The sequence below is a fragment of the Puma concolor genome, chromosome B2, assembly GCF_028749965.1.
Source record: "Puma concolor isolate L17-30 chromosome B2, mPumCon1.1.hap2, whole genome shotgun sequence".
Classification (NCBI taxonomy): domain Eukaryota; kingdom Metazoa; phylum Chordata; class Mammalia; order Carnivora; family Felidae; genus Puma; species Puma concolor.
Window position 1 is genome coordinate 9,746,769 of NC_141671.1, and position 16,089 is coordinate 9,762,857.

Genomic DNA, 16,089 nt, shown 5'->3' on the forward strand with positions numbered 1-16,089 from the left:
AGACTTTAGCCTCTACTACAAAGCTGTAATCATCAAGACAGCATGGTATTGGCACAAAAACAGACACATAGACCAATGGAATAGAACAGAAAACCCAGAATTAGACCCACAAAAGTATGGTCAACTAATCTTTGACAAAGCAGGAAAGAATATCCAATGGAAAAAAAGACAGTCTCTTTAACAAATGGTGCTGGGAGAGCTGGACACTAACATGCAGAAGAATGAAACTAGACCACTTTCTCACACCATTCACAAAAAGAAACTCGAAATGGATAAAGGACCTGAATGTGAAACAGGAAACCATCAGAACCCTAGAGGAGAAAGCAGGAAAAAAAACCTCTCTGACCTCAGCCACAGCAATTTCTTACTTGACACATCCCCAAAGGCAAGGGAATTAAAAGCAAAAATGAACTACTGGGACCTCATGAAGATAAAAAGCTTCTGCACTGCAAAGGAAACAATCAACAAAACTAAAAGGCAACTAACAGAATGGGAAAAGATATTTGCAAATGACATATTAGACAAAGGGCTAGTATCCAAAATCTATAAAGAGCTCACCAAACTCCACACCCGAAAAACAAATAATCCATTGAAGAAATGGGCAGAAAACATGAATAGATACTTCTCTAAAGAAGACATCCAGATGGCCAACAGGCACATGAGAAGATGCTCAAAGTCAGGGAAATACAAATCAAAAACACACTCAGATATCACCTCACGCCAGTCAGAGTGGCTAAAATGAACAAATCAGGAGACTATAGATGCTGGCGAGGATGTGGAGAAATGGGAATCCTCTTGCACTGTTGATAGGAATGCAAACTGGTGCAGCCTCTCTGGAAAACAGTGTGGAGGTTCCTCAAAAAATAAAAAATAGACCTACCCTATGACCCAGCAATAGCACTGCTAGGAATTTACCCAAGGGATACAGGAGTGCCGATGCATAGGGGCACTTGTACCCCAATGTTTATAGCAGCACTCTCAGCAATAGCCAAATTATGGAAAAAGCCTAAATGTCCATCAGCTGATGAATGGATAAAGAAATTGTGGTTTATATACACAATGGAATACTATTTGGCAATGAGAAAGAATGAAATATGTCCTTTTGTAGCAACATGGACGGAATTGGAGGGTATTATGCTAAGTGAAAAGAGTGTTATGCTAAGTGAAATAAGTCATTCAGAGAAAGACAGATACCATATGTTTTCATTCCTATGTGGATCCTGAGAAACTTAACAGAAGACCATGGGGGAGGGGAAGGAAAAAAAGAGGGAGGGAGCTAAAACATAAGAGACTCTTAAAAACTGAGAACCAACTGAGGGTTGGGGGGGGTGAGAGGGAGGGGGGGTGGGTGATGGGTATTGAGGAAGGCACCTGTTGGGATGAGCACTGGGTGTTGTATGGAAACCAATTTGACAAAAAATTTCATATTAAAAAGGTGGTGTTAACCATCATATAGACTCTGTTTTGCTTAGTAAATAATCAGGTAATTCATAAGAGGTATTTTTATAGAAACAAGAAAAATACAGGTTAATGGTTTGAGCAAAATTATAAACCAAGTGTCTGAATATCAAGTGCTACCAGTGAGAAGATTTCTAGATTTCAGGCTTGAAGCATCCTCAGATGGAGTGGGAATGGGCAGGGAGAATCAGATAGGTTTTTCTAGTTGGTAATTCAAATGTGGTGATCCTTTTGAATGGCCCAGAGAGCAACAGTCATGAAGATTGTCTCTACCTGAGTTTTGTGACAATTTCTCTGAATTCTATCTCAAGTTGTCTAGGCAAACAACAAACATTTAAAGACAATCAGAACTAGAATTTAACATCCATAAAGGTACGTTATTGAAATATAATTTTGCTAATAACCCTCATTTCCAGAGATAGCCAAATCAAGACTGATTCATTTGTAGAACAGCCTAATCTTAATAAACTTGGCCTAATTATTTACATAAGGTCAGCAAGAACAGTGATTGGTCATATCGATCTTTGAAAATAGGCTTTGCTGGAACTTTTTAAAAGGAATCTGTAGACTGAACTTTTAGTAGCCTCTCTGGGTCAGAAGCCAAGTACTTGCCACGAAAGAATAGTTACTGAGAACTTTTGAGTTTCAGAGGGTTTAGGTAAAGAGAAAAGTTAAACACCTCAGTTTGTTCACAAATGAGTATTTTATCACATTTCCTTATATTTTGAGTATCTTAAGAGAAAGTTTCCTTAATCTGAAAGGGCAAGCATTAGAGAACCAACAATATTTCTAACAAGAGTCATAAAATCTATTATCTTCCTCCGTTTAGTTAATCCCATGTTATTAATTCTTGTTCAGTTTGAATGCAGATTTTTAATTCTGGGAATTTTTACCTATTTGTTTTATGAGCATAAAGATGTCAAATACCTGTTTGTCCTAAAAGTCCTTTTTATAAATCTCCCTGAAGATGAAACACATTTTGTGAGAGCTTCAGAACAGTAACTATAAACGACAAAAGACTCAAAAACGGACGTGGTTAACAATCTGATAGAGTTCATTATGATGCAATTTGCAGGGAAATTCAGTTATGTCTGTGACACATGACACTTTGATAAGCAGAATATAAAGTGATGACCTTCTACCAAAACATATTAAAACTTTAGGAATTTTATATATATATTTGAGCAGTTGTAGCATTTACCCAAGCAATACAACCTAAGATTACCATTATTTGTTTGACAAAGTAATCAATTACTTTGACTAAGTAATCAAAGACCTGATAAAGACAAAACACAAAACTTTGGTTTTCCTGGCAAACCAAAGAGAAAAGACCCTTGTTTACAATTTTCTTTTTATCAAGAGCAGAACAATCCAAGTTGTCTTTTGAACAGACAGAAAAGCAGGATTTAAATTTCTACCAGTGTATTTTTAAAATCCATTCATTTCAACCTTAGTCTGTCCTAATTATACGTAAAGTTTCTTTCCAAAGATTTCCTTCATGAACCTTCTACAACTTTCCTTTGAATTCACATTTTATCTCAAGACATTTTTCTCCAAACAACCAGTCTAATTTAGGACAAATTTACTTTCTTTTGCCTTCAATAAAAGTATATTCCCATTCCTTATACCTTTTTTATGTATCTCCTACTTTTCTACATACAGAGTTGCTTTCTTTATTTCTATCAGTCTTAATTACATCTAGCAGAATTTTAACTCTTAGAAACCTTAGTCTCTAGTGAAAACTGAGTAGTAACCAATTGTGAACTGTTACATCAGATTTTAAATGACAAAATTATGAACAATTTAAGCACAAAGCATGCTTTTCAACAGATTTAAATATCCTTAGTTTTTCTGCCATAAGAAGCAAAAAGCCCAAACCTATGTTGAGTAAGTAATGCTTTAGCATTCCTTCCAATTTGGAAAATGCCTAAATGCCCCAATGAATTTAATCCAGTTTATCTTCCAAATAAAACCGTTAAGTTTCAGGTTACCAAAGACCTTGAAAGCTATCTTAACAAATACCCATGAAAAGCTTTGAGATAGAATTAGCCATCATTTTTAAGTGGTCTTTTTTGTTAGCAGATTGCAACAGAGATAACATGAGCTTATTTGACCTTCAGTAAACCTAGGTAGAAAAGGTCTTATATTTAATGTTGGTAATTCTAAAGACAGGTCTATTTTAATTAAACCAACAAACTAAAATCGCTTTCAATGCCAAATATGTTCCATCGGGGTCCATTTAAAAGTCAAGCAATTTGTTTACCATGGTCAATTTTTACCTGGCACTTCGGTGGGGAGATCTGCAGTAGGCGGTGTAACCCCAAGGGGGTGCTCTTTGCTCCTTGACAGCGAGTGGGGGAGGAGAAGCTGGTGGTGCCAGAGACATGTCGATACAGGCTGCACCCGAGGTGGTGCAGAAACAGGAGGAGGTGGAGGCAGTGGGTTACAGGGTGGAGGAATGAAGTCCTGCCAACCATTTTTATCAGGTTTTTCTTGTAAAGCATGAATGGCAATGTGGCCTAAGTTCCAAGTGTGTAAATGAGAGATATTTCCTGGGACAAGAGCATTTTTTAACCAGTGCCCTATGTGCTCCCAACTGGCCATTTCAAGGGACCCCTTAGCAGGGTACATTGGCATTGCTGAGAAATTATGGAAGGCAACTGGGTTAAATCTTCGTTTGGGACGTTACATCCTGATGAGCGCAAAAGCATATGGAGTTCTCCTTATGTGTATTCTGCTGTTCAGATAGCGGAACCCCCATGACAAGTGAACATGAAAGTGAAGTAAAAGAAACAGGAAGATGAGGGATTCTACACACCTGAATGGAACAGAAAAGATTAGGGATACTCTTATCCTCTAGTTGCAGGCATTGAGCGCCATAGTTCCTACCTGGATGAGTGGATGTCCTTTCCCTTTCTCAGGCTTGAGAGACCAGGTAGATGGTCAGAAACCAGCAGATTCTTCTGGTCTCTGTTTGGGGGCCACTAATGGCCACTTACTGAGGAAGGAATTCTCAGACACTAGATTGAGTGGATGTGCAGGACTGCCTCTGCAAGAGAGCAGCGGCAGCAGACTGCATGTAGCCTTTATTTCATGTTTTCTTAGATAGGAGTATCAAAGACTATCAAAGCACGGGAAGAGAACATAAAGGATCTTTAGACGTTAACTACACATGCACCTGGTGGCTACGTGAAGGCATGCAGGGAGTACAAGATGTTTCAAGGAGTGTCAGGGAGTCACAGCAGATTTTGTATCTAATTGTCCTCTGGGGGTCCATGGGCCTTTGTATCTCATGATGCTATTGTGCTCCGCAGCCTTGAGACCAGAACACTGCTGACATTTCAGCTACTACCCCATTTGCCCTCTAGGACTTACAATACACTCTAGAAGTAACTCCACATAGGGCCAGCTAATCTTTGACAAGGCAGGAAGGAATATCCAATGGAAAAAAGACAGTCTCTTCAGCAAGCAGTGTTGGGAAAACCGACAGCCACGTGCAGAAGAATGAACCTGGACCACTTTCTCATACCATACTCAAAAATATACTCAAAATGGATGAAAGACCTAAATGTAAGACAGGAAGCCATCAAAATCCTAGAGGAGAACACAGGCAACAACCTCTCTGACCTTGGCCACAGCAACTTCTTTGACATGTCTTCAGACTCAAGGGAAACAAAAGCAAACATGAACTATTGGGACCTTATCAAGATAAAAAGCTTCTTCACAGCGAAGGAAACAATCAGCAAAACTAAAAGGCAACCAACAGAATGGAGGAAGATATTTGCAAATGACATATCTGATAAAGGGCTAGTATCCAAAATCTAAAAAGAATTTATCAAACTCAACACACAAAAACACAAATAACCCAGTGAAGAACTGAGCAAAAGACATGAACAGATGCTTTGCCAAAGAAGACATCCAGATGGCTAACAGCCACATGAAAAAATGTTCAGCATCACTCATCAGGGCAATACAAATCAAAACCACAATGAGACCACCTCGCACCTGTCAGAATGGCTAAAATTAATAACTCAGGCAACAACAGATGTTGGTGAGGATGTGGAGAAAGAGGAACCCTTTTGCACTGCTTATGGGAAAACAAACTGGTGCAGCCACTCTGGAAACCAGTATGGAGGTTACTAAAACTTTAAAAATATAACTACCCTCTGACCCAGCAATTGCACTACTAGGTATTTATCCAAAGGATACAGGAGTGCTGATTTGAAGGGGCAAATGCACCCCAATGTTTATAGCAAAGTATGGAAAGAGCCCAAATGTCCATAAACTGATGAATGGATAAAGATGTGATACACACACACACACACACACACACACACACACACACACACACACTGGAGTATTACTTGGCGATGAAAAAGAATGAAATCTTGCCATTTGCAACAATATGGATGGAAGTATGGTGTATTATGCTAAGCAAAATATGTCAGAGGAAGACAAGTATCATATGATTTCACTCATGTGGAATTTAAGATACAAAACAGATAAACATAAGGGAAGGGAAGCAAAAATAAGACAAAACAGAGATAAACCATAAGAGATTCTTAAAAACAGAACAAACTGAGCGTTGCTGGTGGGGTGTTGAACGAGGGGAAGGGCTAAAGGGGTGAGAGGCATTAAGGAGGGCACTTATTGGGATGAGCACCGGGTGTTATAGCTAAGTTATGAGTCACTAAGTTCTATTCCTGAAATTATTAAACAACCACAAAAAAAAAAAAAGCTGTAAGCGTATGGATTTAAATAAATAAAAAATAAAAATAAAATCAAATAGAAAAAAAAACATATAAAATAAAAATCTGCAAAGAACCTAAGTAGGTGTATAGAAGAGCCAAGGGGTACATGAAAAGGTACTCAACATCACTAATCACTAGGGGAATGCAAATCAATAGCACAATAATATCACCTCATACATCTTAAATGATGCTATCAAATGCTAGATGTGGAGGGTGTGAGGACATGAAGAAAAGGGAACTCTTGTGTACTGTTGATGGTAGGATTGTAAACTGGCATAGCAACAATGGAAAACAATATGGAGATTCTTCAAAAAATTAAAAATGGACCTACTGCATGAGCCTGCAATTCCACTTCTGGGAATATATCTGAAGGAAACAAACACCATGTTGAAAAGATAGCTGCTTTCCCATGTTCACAGCAACATGATTTACAACAGCCAAAACACTGGAACAAACCTAAGTGTACACCAACAGATGCATAAGTAAAAAAGTTGTGAAACGCATATACACACACGCGCGTGTGTATATATATATACACACATACATATATATGGACTATTAATCAGAAAGAAGGAAATATGGCCATTTATAACAACATGGATGAACTTTGCTGACACTATGTTAAGTCAAGCAAGTTAGAAATAGAAAAATACTCACTTATGTGTATGATATGATCTCACGTATATGCGTAATCTAAAAAAACAAGCATCAGTCAGTCAACACTTGGGCTGTTTCCATAATTTGGATATTGTAGATAATGCTGCTATAAACATCAAGGTGTATATATCCCTTTGAATTAGTATTTTTTGTATTCTTTGGGTAAATATGTAGCAGTGCTGTTGCTGGATTATAGGGTAGTTCTATTTTTTAACTTTTGAGGAAACTCCATACTGATTTTCAGAGTGGCTGCACCAGTTTGCATTCCCACCAACAGTGCCAGAGGGTTCACCTCTCTCCACATCCTTGCCAACATCTGTTGTTTCTAGTGTTGTGGACTTTAGCCATTCTTACAGGTTTTTTGAGGCGATAGCACATTGTAGTTTTGATTTGCATTTCCCTGATGATGAGTGATGTTGAGCATCTTTTCAGGTGTTGGCCATCTGTAGGTCTTCTAGACTGTATATTAATAACTGGAATTTAAATAAAAACTTAAAAATAAATAATTTTTAAATAGGAAAAACAAAGAAACAAGCAAACAAAAAATTCAAAGCCAAAATAATAGTAAAAGAGATCAGATTTATGGTTAATAGAGATGAACTATTATAGGAGGGAAATTGGATAAGGTGATCAAAAGGTACAAAGACCAGTACTAAGGATGTAGTGTAGAACATGATGAATAAAGTTAACACTGCTGTATGGTGTATTAGGAAGTTAAGACCCCACAAAAGTTCTAATCACAATGGAAAAATGATTACTTCTTTTTTTTGTATCTATAGGAGATGATAGATCTTAACTAAATTTGTGGTAATTTTTTCTACATATGTAAGCCAAATCATGTTGTACCTCTTAAAGTTTAGTGCTGTGTATGAATTACATCTCATTAAAAGTGGAAAAAGATAAAATTTTTCCTTAGAGCAAAACAAACAAAACATTAAAGACATTCAGGAAGCAGAGTGGAAGAATCCTGAGCTAATCATGTCTCGTAGAGACAGTGATATAACAGCTACGTCTATGCAACTAACTCTAAGAATGACCCGAGGACTAGCAGAATGGACCTTCCACAGTTAATTATACACAGAAGGCCGTATCAAAAAGGGCAGGAGCATGGAGATGTGGTTGGAAACCAAACCCCTGGCCAGACAAACCACAAATGCAAGGGATGCCACAAGCACAGAGAAGTGAGAGAATCAGACACCACGTTAGGCACCTGAGGTGATGAGGACCCACACTGGAAAGATGAGGCCCCATAACACCTGACTTTGAAAACCAGTTAGGCTTAACTCAGACAACTTTTAAAATGAGTGGGGTATTATCTCCAGATACTTAAAAAATCAGTGGGACTTGATTGCAAGTACATTAACTCTTAACAGCTTAACTCTGGGAGAGCTGAAGGGCAATAAGAAACAAAGTCCCCACCTTGAAAACAGGCCAGTATCAATGACTTGGCTGGAGACATAGCACAGAAGCAGTAGGTTGGAAGGCACTTTGGTATACGTGAAGATTTATTTACGAATTTCAGAATGTGCACTGGAGGGCCAGGTATCTTCAGGAGGTTTCCCCAATAAGAAAAGTTCTGTCACAGACCATTTCTCTTCTTCTCCCAAGGTTAGATGGCCAGATGCTTGTGGGAGCCAGAATGAACACTATCTTGCTAGAACCACGTCTGCTGCCCTGCCATTCCCCTCCAGACCTACCCATCCAACCTACCTGCCTCACTAGACAACTCTCCAAAGTGGCTACTGCCCCACCACACCGTATAAACAGCCCTGGCAGGGAAGAGTGCTATACTCCAAAGTGGCTCTGCCCTAAAGAAAGAGGAAGGTAATCCCATGTACCAGCCCACCTACAGTTCTAGAAGCTGAGCCTTTTGCTGGCTGTGCAGGAAAATGACTCCTGCCAGTTGGTGCACCTGCAGCTGTGATAGAGATGCTAACTGCAAACATTTACTCTGCCAGCCCAGCCCTGCAACAAACGCCTCTCAGCTGGCCCTGCGGGGAAAAGGTCCTGCTGTCTGGTGTGCCATGAAACTGTCCCACACAGGCTAAATGCATGCAACTAGACTGAGGGCTGACCCCACATACCTCCAAACCTGCTGTGGCCTTAGAAGGTCTATCAAAGGCACAGAGACCAAACCCTGCTCAGTTGCACCCACCGCAGGCAATGCAGGTCACAGGAGTTGACCGAACAATAGAAGGGCACACATAGTCCATAGAGAAGACACCTCTGAAGCACCTTGTTCTGGTGACCAGAGCGCCAGAGGACGTGTTTTATACAAGGACACTACTTTCAAGACCAGGACATATAACTCAACTTCTGAATACATAGAAGCAGAGTTAAACAAAATGAGAAGACAAATATGCTCCAAATAAAGGAACATAACAATGTCACAGCAAAAAAAAAGTAAACGAAAGGGACATTAGAAATATGCCTGATGGGGCTCCTGGGTGGCTCAGTTGGTTGAGCATCTGCCTTCAGTTCAGGTCATGATTTCATGGTTCATGGGTTGAAACCCCGTGTTGGGCTCTGTGCTGACAGCTCAGAGCCTGAAGCTGCTTCAGATTCTGTGTCTCCATCTCTCTGCCCCTCCCCTGCTCACACTCTGTCTCTTCTCTCTCTCTAAAAAACAAACATTAAAAAATATATGCCTGATAACGAATTCAAGTAATGGTCACTTGGTCATATGACTATTACTTTTCTCACAGGATTTGAGAAAAAGTAAAATACCTCTACTAAGAACTAAGAATTCCAACAAAGAAACATAAAAAGGAGTAATTCAGAGATAGAGGATCACCTTGTTGGAGAACTGTAGAGAATGAACTCGGTTACCAGAGTGGAGCTGGGGTGGGGGGGCTGTTGGGTTAAATAGGTGATGGGGATTAAGGTGTGCACTTGTTGTGATGAGCACTGGATATTTTATGGAGGTGTGGAATCAACTCTATTGTACACCTGAAACTAATAAATATTACACTGTAAGTTAACTGGAATTTATCATTACATTTTTTAATGTTTATTTTTGAGAGAGATAGACAGAGACAGAGCACAAGCAGGAGATGGGCAGAGAAAGAGCAAGGGAGACACAGAATCCAAAGCAGGCTCCAGTCTCCGAGCTGTCAGCACAGAGCCTGATGCGGGGCTTGAACCCATGAACCATGAATCATGACCTGAGCCAAAGTTGGGCAGTTAACTGATTGAGCCACCCAGGCACCCCTAACTGGAATTTAAATAAAAATTAAAAAAAAAAACCCTAATGCATTATTTTGAAAAGTGGTAAATGAAAGGAATGAATCAACCAAAAAAGAAAAAAACCCAAGAATAATCAGAAAACAATGAAAAAATGGCTGTAAATACATGTTAATAATTACTTTAGATGTAAATGTACTGAATGTTCCAATCAGAAGACATAGGGTGCCTAAATGCATAGAAAACCAAGATCCATCTATAGACTGACTACAAGAGACTCACTTTATACCTAAAGACACATATAGACTAGAAGTGAGGGCTGGACATATCTATGGAATAAGGGGGGAAAAAAGGAAACAAGCTGAAATAATAGTAATTACATATCGGACAAAGTAGACTTTAAAACAAATATAGCAAAAGCAAAGGGCATTACATAATAATAAAAGGATCAATGCAACAAGATGATATAACAACTGTAAATATCTATACACCCAACACAGGGGCACATAAATATATAAAGCAAATATAAACAGAGATAAAATGACAGTAATACCGTAATAGTAGGGGACTTTCACACCCCACTTACATTGATGGATATATCATCCAACAGAAAAGTCAACAGTGGCTTGGAATGACACACTAGACCAATGGTCCTAACAGATATATACAGAACGTCGCATCCCAAAACAGAATACACATTCTTTTCAAGTGCACATGGAACATTTTTCAGGATAGATAACACGTTGGGCAGCAAAACAAGACGCAATACATTTAAGAACATTGAAATCATATAAGCATGTCTTCTGACCACATGGTATAAAACTAGAAATCAATTATAAGGAAAAAAAATTGGAAACACGAATGTGGAGGCTATGATCTTCAGCTTGAAAGTAGAAATAGTTACAAGATAAAATCTGGAAAGGACCCACATACATAGAGGGTAAACAACAGGCTACTAAGCAATAAATTATTCAACCAAGAAATGAAAGAGAAAATTAAAAACATGGAGACAAATGAAAATGAAATGGTTCAAAATCTGTGGGACGCAGCAAAAGCAGTTTTAAGAGGGAACTTTATAGCAATACAGGCCTATCTCAAGAGATAAGAAAAACCTTAACCTAACCTTACACCTAAAATAACTAGAAAAAGAGCAAAGCTCAAAGACAGAAGGGAAAAATATTAGAGCAGAAATAAATTAGAGACTAAAAAACAATAGAAAAGATTAATAAAATGAAGGGCTGGTTTTTTTTTTTTTAAATGGATACTCCATTAGTCAGACTGATCAGTAAAAAAAGAGAGGGTGCAAATAAAGCCAGAAATAAAAAAGGAGAAATAACTAGCACCAAAGAAATACGAAGGATTATAAGAGAATATTATGAAAACTTATGTGCCAACAAATTGGACAGCTCTGAAGAATTAGATAAATTCCAAGAAACATATCCTCTCCCAAAACTAAAGCTGGGGGAAAGAGAAAATTTCAACCAACCAATTATTAGTAATGAAAGGGAATCAGTAATAAGATAAACTCCCAACAAACAAGAGCCTAAGAGCCCAAGATTAGAGAGCTTCACAAACGAATTATACCAAACATTTAAAGAAGAGTTAATATGTATTTTTCTCAAACTATTAAAAAAAAAAAAAAGAGGTAGGAAAAAGTCCAAGTTCATTTTATGAGGCAAGCATTATCCTGATACCAAAGCCAGAACAAGACACATCTCTCTCTCTCTCTCTCTCTATATATATATATACATACATACATATATATACATATATATATTATATGCTCCAGTATATCTGAGAACATAGATGCAAAAAACCTCAACAAAATATTAGCAAACTAAATTCAACAATACATTGAAAAATTATTCAGCACAATCAAGGGGATGTATTCCAGGGATTCAAGTATGACTCAAAATTTGCAAGTCAATCAATGTGATACATCAAATTAACAAGAGGAAGGATTAAAAACCTTGATGTAATCGTCTTTGTAGATGCAGTAAAAGCATTAGACAAAATACAACATCCATTCATAATAAGAACTCTCAACAAAGTAGGTTTAGAGGGAATGTACCTCAGCATAATAAAGAACATATATGAAAATCTCACAGCTAATATCATACTCAATGGTGAGAAAAGGAAAGCTTCCCCTCTGAGATTAGGAACAAGACAAGGAAGTGCACTCTTACTGCTTTAATTTAGTCTACTACTGGAAGTCCTCCTGCAACAATCAGACAAGAAAAAGAAATAAGGGCATCCAAATTGGTAAAGAAGTAGTCAAAGATCACTATTTGCAGATTACAAGATAGTAGGTATTAAAAAACCCTAAAGATTCCACCAAAAAACTATTAGAACTGCTCAATAACTTCAGTAAAGTTGCAGGACACAAAATTAATATAAAGAAATCTGTTGCATTTCTATACACCAATAACAAAGCAGTAGAAAGAGAAATTAAGAAGCAATTCCACCCACAATTGCACCAAAAAGAATAACACCTACCAATAAACTTAACCAAAGAGATGGAAGACCTATACTCTGAAACTACAAAACATGGATACAGTAAATTGTGGATGAAAGACAAGTTGAAAAGTAAAATATAGTGAATATAGTCCCGAATATTGTAATAACTTTGGTGAAAGGTGGTGGCTACATTTATCGAGCTGTTCACTGAGCAATGTATAGAATGCTGAATAAGTATGTTGTACACCTGAAACTAATATAACATTATGTTAATTATACTTCAAGAAAAATATAAACAAAAGAGAGCTCAAATAAAATAAGAAATCAAACAGAAGTTACAACCTAGCACAGAAATAGAAATGAATCTAAGAGAATACCATAAAAAGCTATATGCCAACAAAGTAGCTAATGGATAAATTTCTATAATCATATAATCTTCCAAGGCTGCATCAGAAAAAAAAAGAAATATCAACATACTGATTACCAGTAATAAAATTGAGTCAGTAATAATAATAAAAAAAAAAAAACCCAGCAACTCCCAAGAAACAAAAGTCTAGGACCAGATGTCTTCATAGGCAAATTCTACCAAACATTTAAAGAAGAGCTGAGAAAGGGGGAACATCTCAGAGTGAGAAAAGTCTGAATTCATCGCATCTCACAGACACACCAAGGCAACAACATGTATTATAACTCACTCTGAAAATGATCTGAAAGTTGCCAGAACAGATCTTTTACAGATAATTCTAGAGAGAAGGCCACATAATAAGGGTAGGACTGACAGATACGTGAGCAGGTAGAAAATTCTGAGGTTGACTAATCATAAATGGAGGAGACGTTACAAACACAGAAGAGCAAGGGAATCAGACACCGTACTGGGCACCCCTGGCCCTGGGGACCTGAAGTGAATAGAGGGATCCCTACGTTTGGCTTTGAAAACCAGCAGGGCTTAACTCTCGAAGAGCTGAAGGGTTATAGGAAACCATGTCTCTTCCTTTAAAGAGCCAGCATGATAAATAACTGCATGAGGCACAGCCAGGAAGCAGCAGTTTGAAAAGCACCTAGGGTATACAAAAAGGAGACGTATTGCCTAATTTAAGACATGTGCCACCATGGCAGGGCGCTTTAGATTTCTCCGGGAAGAAAAGTGCAAGTAGGTGTCATTTTTCCAGCCCTTCAAGAGATTAGATAGCCAGATGCTTGTGGAAGCCATTTTTTTTTCATTTATTTTTTCTTAATGTGTATTTATTTTTGAGAGAGACAGAGACAGAATGCGAGTGGGTTAGGGGCAGAGAGAGAGGGAGACACAGAAGCAGAAGCAGGCTCCAGGCTCTGAGCTGTCAGCACAGAGCCCGACGCGGGGCTTGAACTCACAGACCATGAGATCATGACCTCAGCCGAAGTCAAACGCTCAACCGACTGAGCCACCCAGGCGCCCCTTTGTGGAAGCCAATTGTAACAATCTCCATCTTCCTTGCAAGTTCCATCTGCCCTGCTCCTGTGTTCTTCCCTGAGCACTTCCTGAAAAAACCCCTCAAAAGTAGGCTCCCGTCCTACTAACCTCATCAGACACCACGGACAAGACTGGTGCTACTCCAAAGTGATTCCTTTGCAGATGCCTGAGGAGAAGAAAAGCTCATTCCACACACCATTGTTCCTACTGTTCCTGTGGACAGGCTTCTTAGCTGGCTGTACAGGAAGCAAGCCCTGTCCCTCAGTGTTCCTGCTGCTGTGCAGTGGCTAATCACAACCAGCCAGGCAGAGGACCAACCCTGAGGGCTGCAGTACTGCCTCTCAGTTGTGTGGGGGAGTAACTCCTGCCCAGCAGCGCTTCCCAGAAGATGAAGCAGCTCTTTGCAGTCAGCTGGATGAAGGCCAGACCTACTCACCGGTGTTATGCCAGGAACTATAGCTTCACCATACCAGGAATGTGCATGCAGCCTGCACAGGAGACACCCCTAGAGCACCTGATTATGGTGACCAGGGATGTTGTGCTACAAGTCACCACACGACCTTTTTACACAATTACTTCCAAGACAAGGAGGTTTGCTAACTTAATACATATAAACAGAGACTCAGACAGAATGAGGATGTAGAGAAACATGGTCCAAATAAAAGGACAAGATCAAATCTCAGGAAAAGTTAATCAAAATGGAGATAATCAATAAGCTTGATAAAGAGGTCAACGTAATGGTCATAAAATTACTCACCAAAAAAAAAACCTCACCAGACTTGGGAGAGGAATGTATAAACTCAGAACTTCAGCAAAGAGAAAATATTTAAAAAGAACTACTCAGAGCTGAAGAATGAAATAACTTCAAGGAAAAGGAGCGTAGAGGGAATCAACAACAGATTAGAGAGTGAAGTACAGATCAACAATCTGGAGGAGAGGGTAATGGAAAGCAGCCAAGCTGAAAACAAAAAAGGAGTAAAATAACAAGAATAGTCTAAGGGACCTCTAATCATCTTCGAGTGTAATAACATTCATATATATTATAGGAATCCCAGAAGGAAAACAGAGTAAAAGGCAGATAATTTATTTATTTCCCTAATCTAGGGTAAGTAACAATCACAAACCCCAGAAATCAGACATGTCCAATGAGATAAACTGAAAGAGTCCCACAGAAGAAACTTAAAAGATAAAGAGAAAAATTCTAAAATCAGTAGGAGAAAAGAACAATAGTTACATACAGTTGTAGCCCCATAAGGCTATTAGCTCATATTTTAGCAGAAACTTTTCAGACCAGAAGGGAGTGGCAGGATATATTTCAAGTGCTGAAAGAAAAAAACCTACAACCAACAATATTCTACCCAGCAATGTTATCATTCAGAATTGAAGGAAAGATTTTTCCAAACAAAAGTTAAAGGAATTTCATCACCACTAAACTTTCCTGATAACAAATGTTAAAAGGACTTTTTAAAGGGGAAAATGTAAACCCAGAACTAAGAGAAAATTATGAAAGAAACAAATTTCACTGGTGTAAGCACACGTACAGTGAAGGTTGTAGAATAAGCACTCATAAAGCCAGAATAGTGATTGAAACACAAAGACAAGAAATTATTTCTACTATACTAAATTATATCCACTAATTATATCTACTAAATATCTACTATTATATCTACTAAATTATATCTACTAAAATAACTAAAGGGGCGCACAAAATAAGAAAATGTAAAATATAATACTACAAATAAAGTGTGGGAAGGGAGTCAAAATTTATGCTTTTAGAATGTGTTGGAATTTAAGTGACCATTAATCATTAACACAGATTGCCATACACATAGATGTTATATGTGAATGAATGGTAACCACAAATCTAAAATGGACACAAAAATGAAAAGGAATTCAAGCATAACACTAAATAAAGACACCAAACCACAAGGAAAAGAGAAAGAATGAAATAGAGAGTAACTATAAAAACAGTCAGAAAACAAAAAAAGTCCATAAGTACATACTTAATAATTAAATGTGAATGGATTAAATGCTCCAATCAAAAGACTAGATGGTGACTAAATGGATTTAAAAGACCCAATTATAGGCTGCCTAAAGAGACTCACTTCAGATCTAAAGACACATATGACTGAA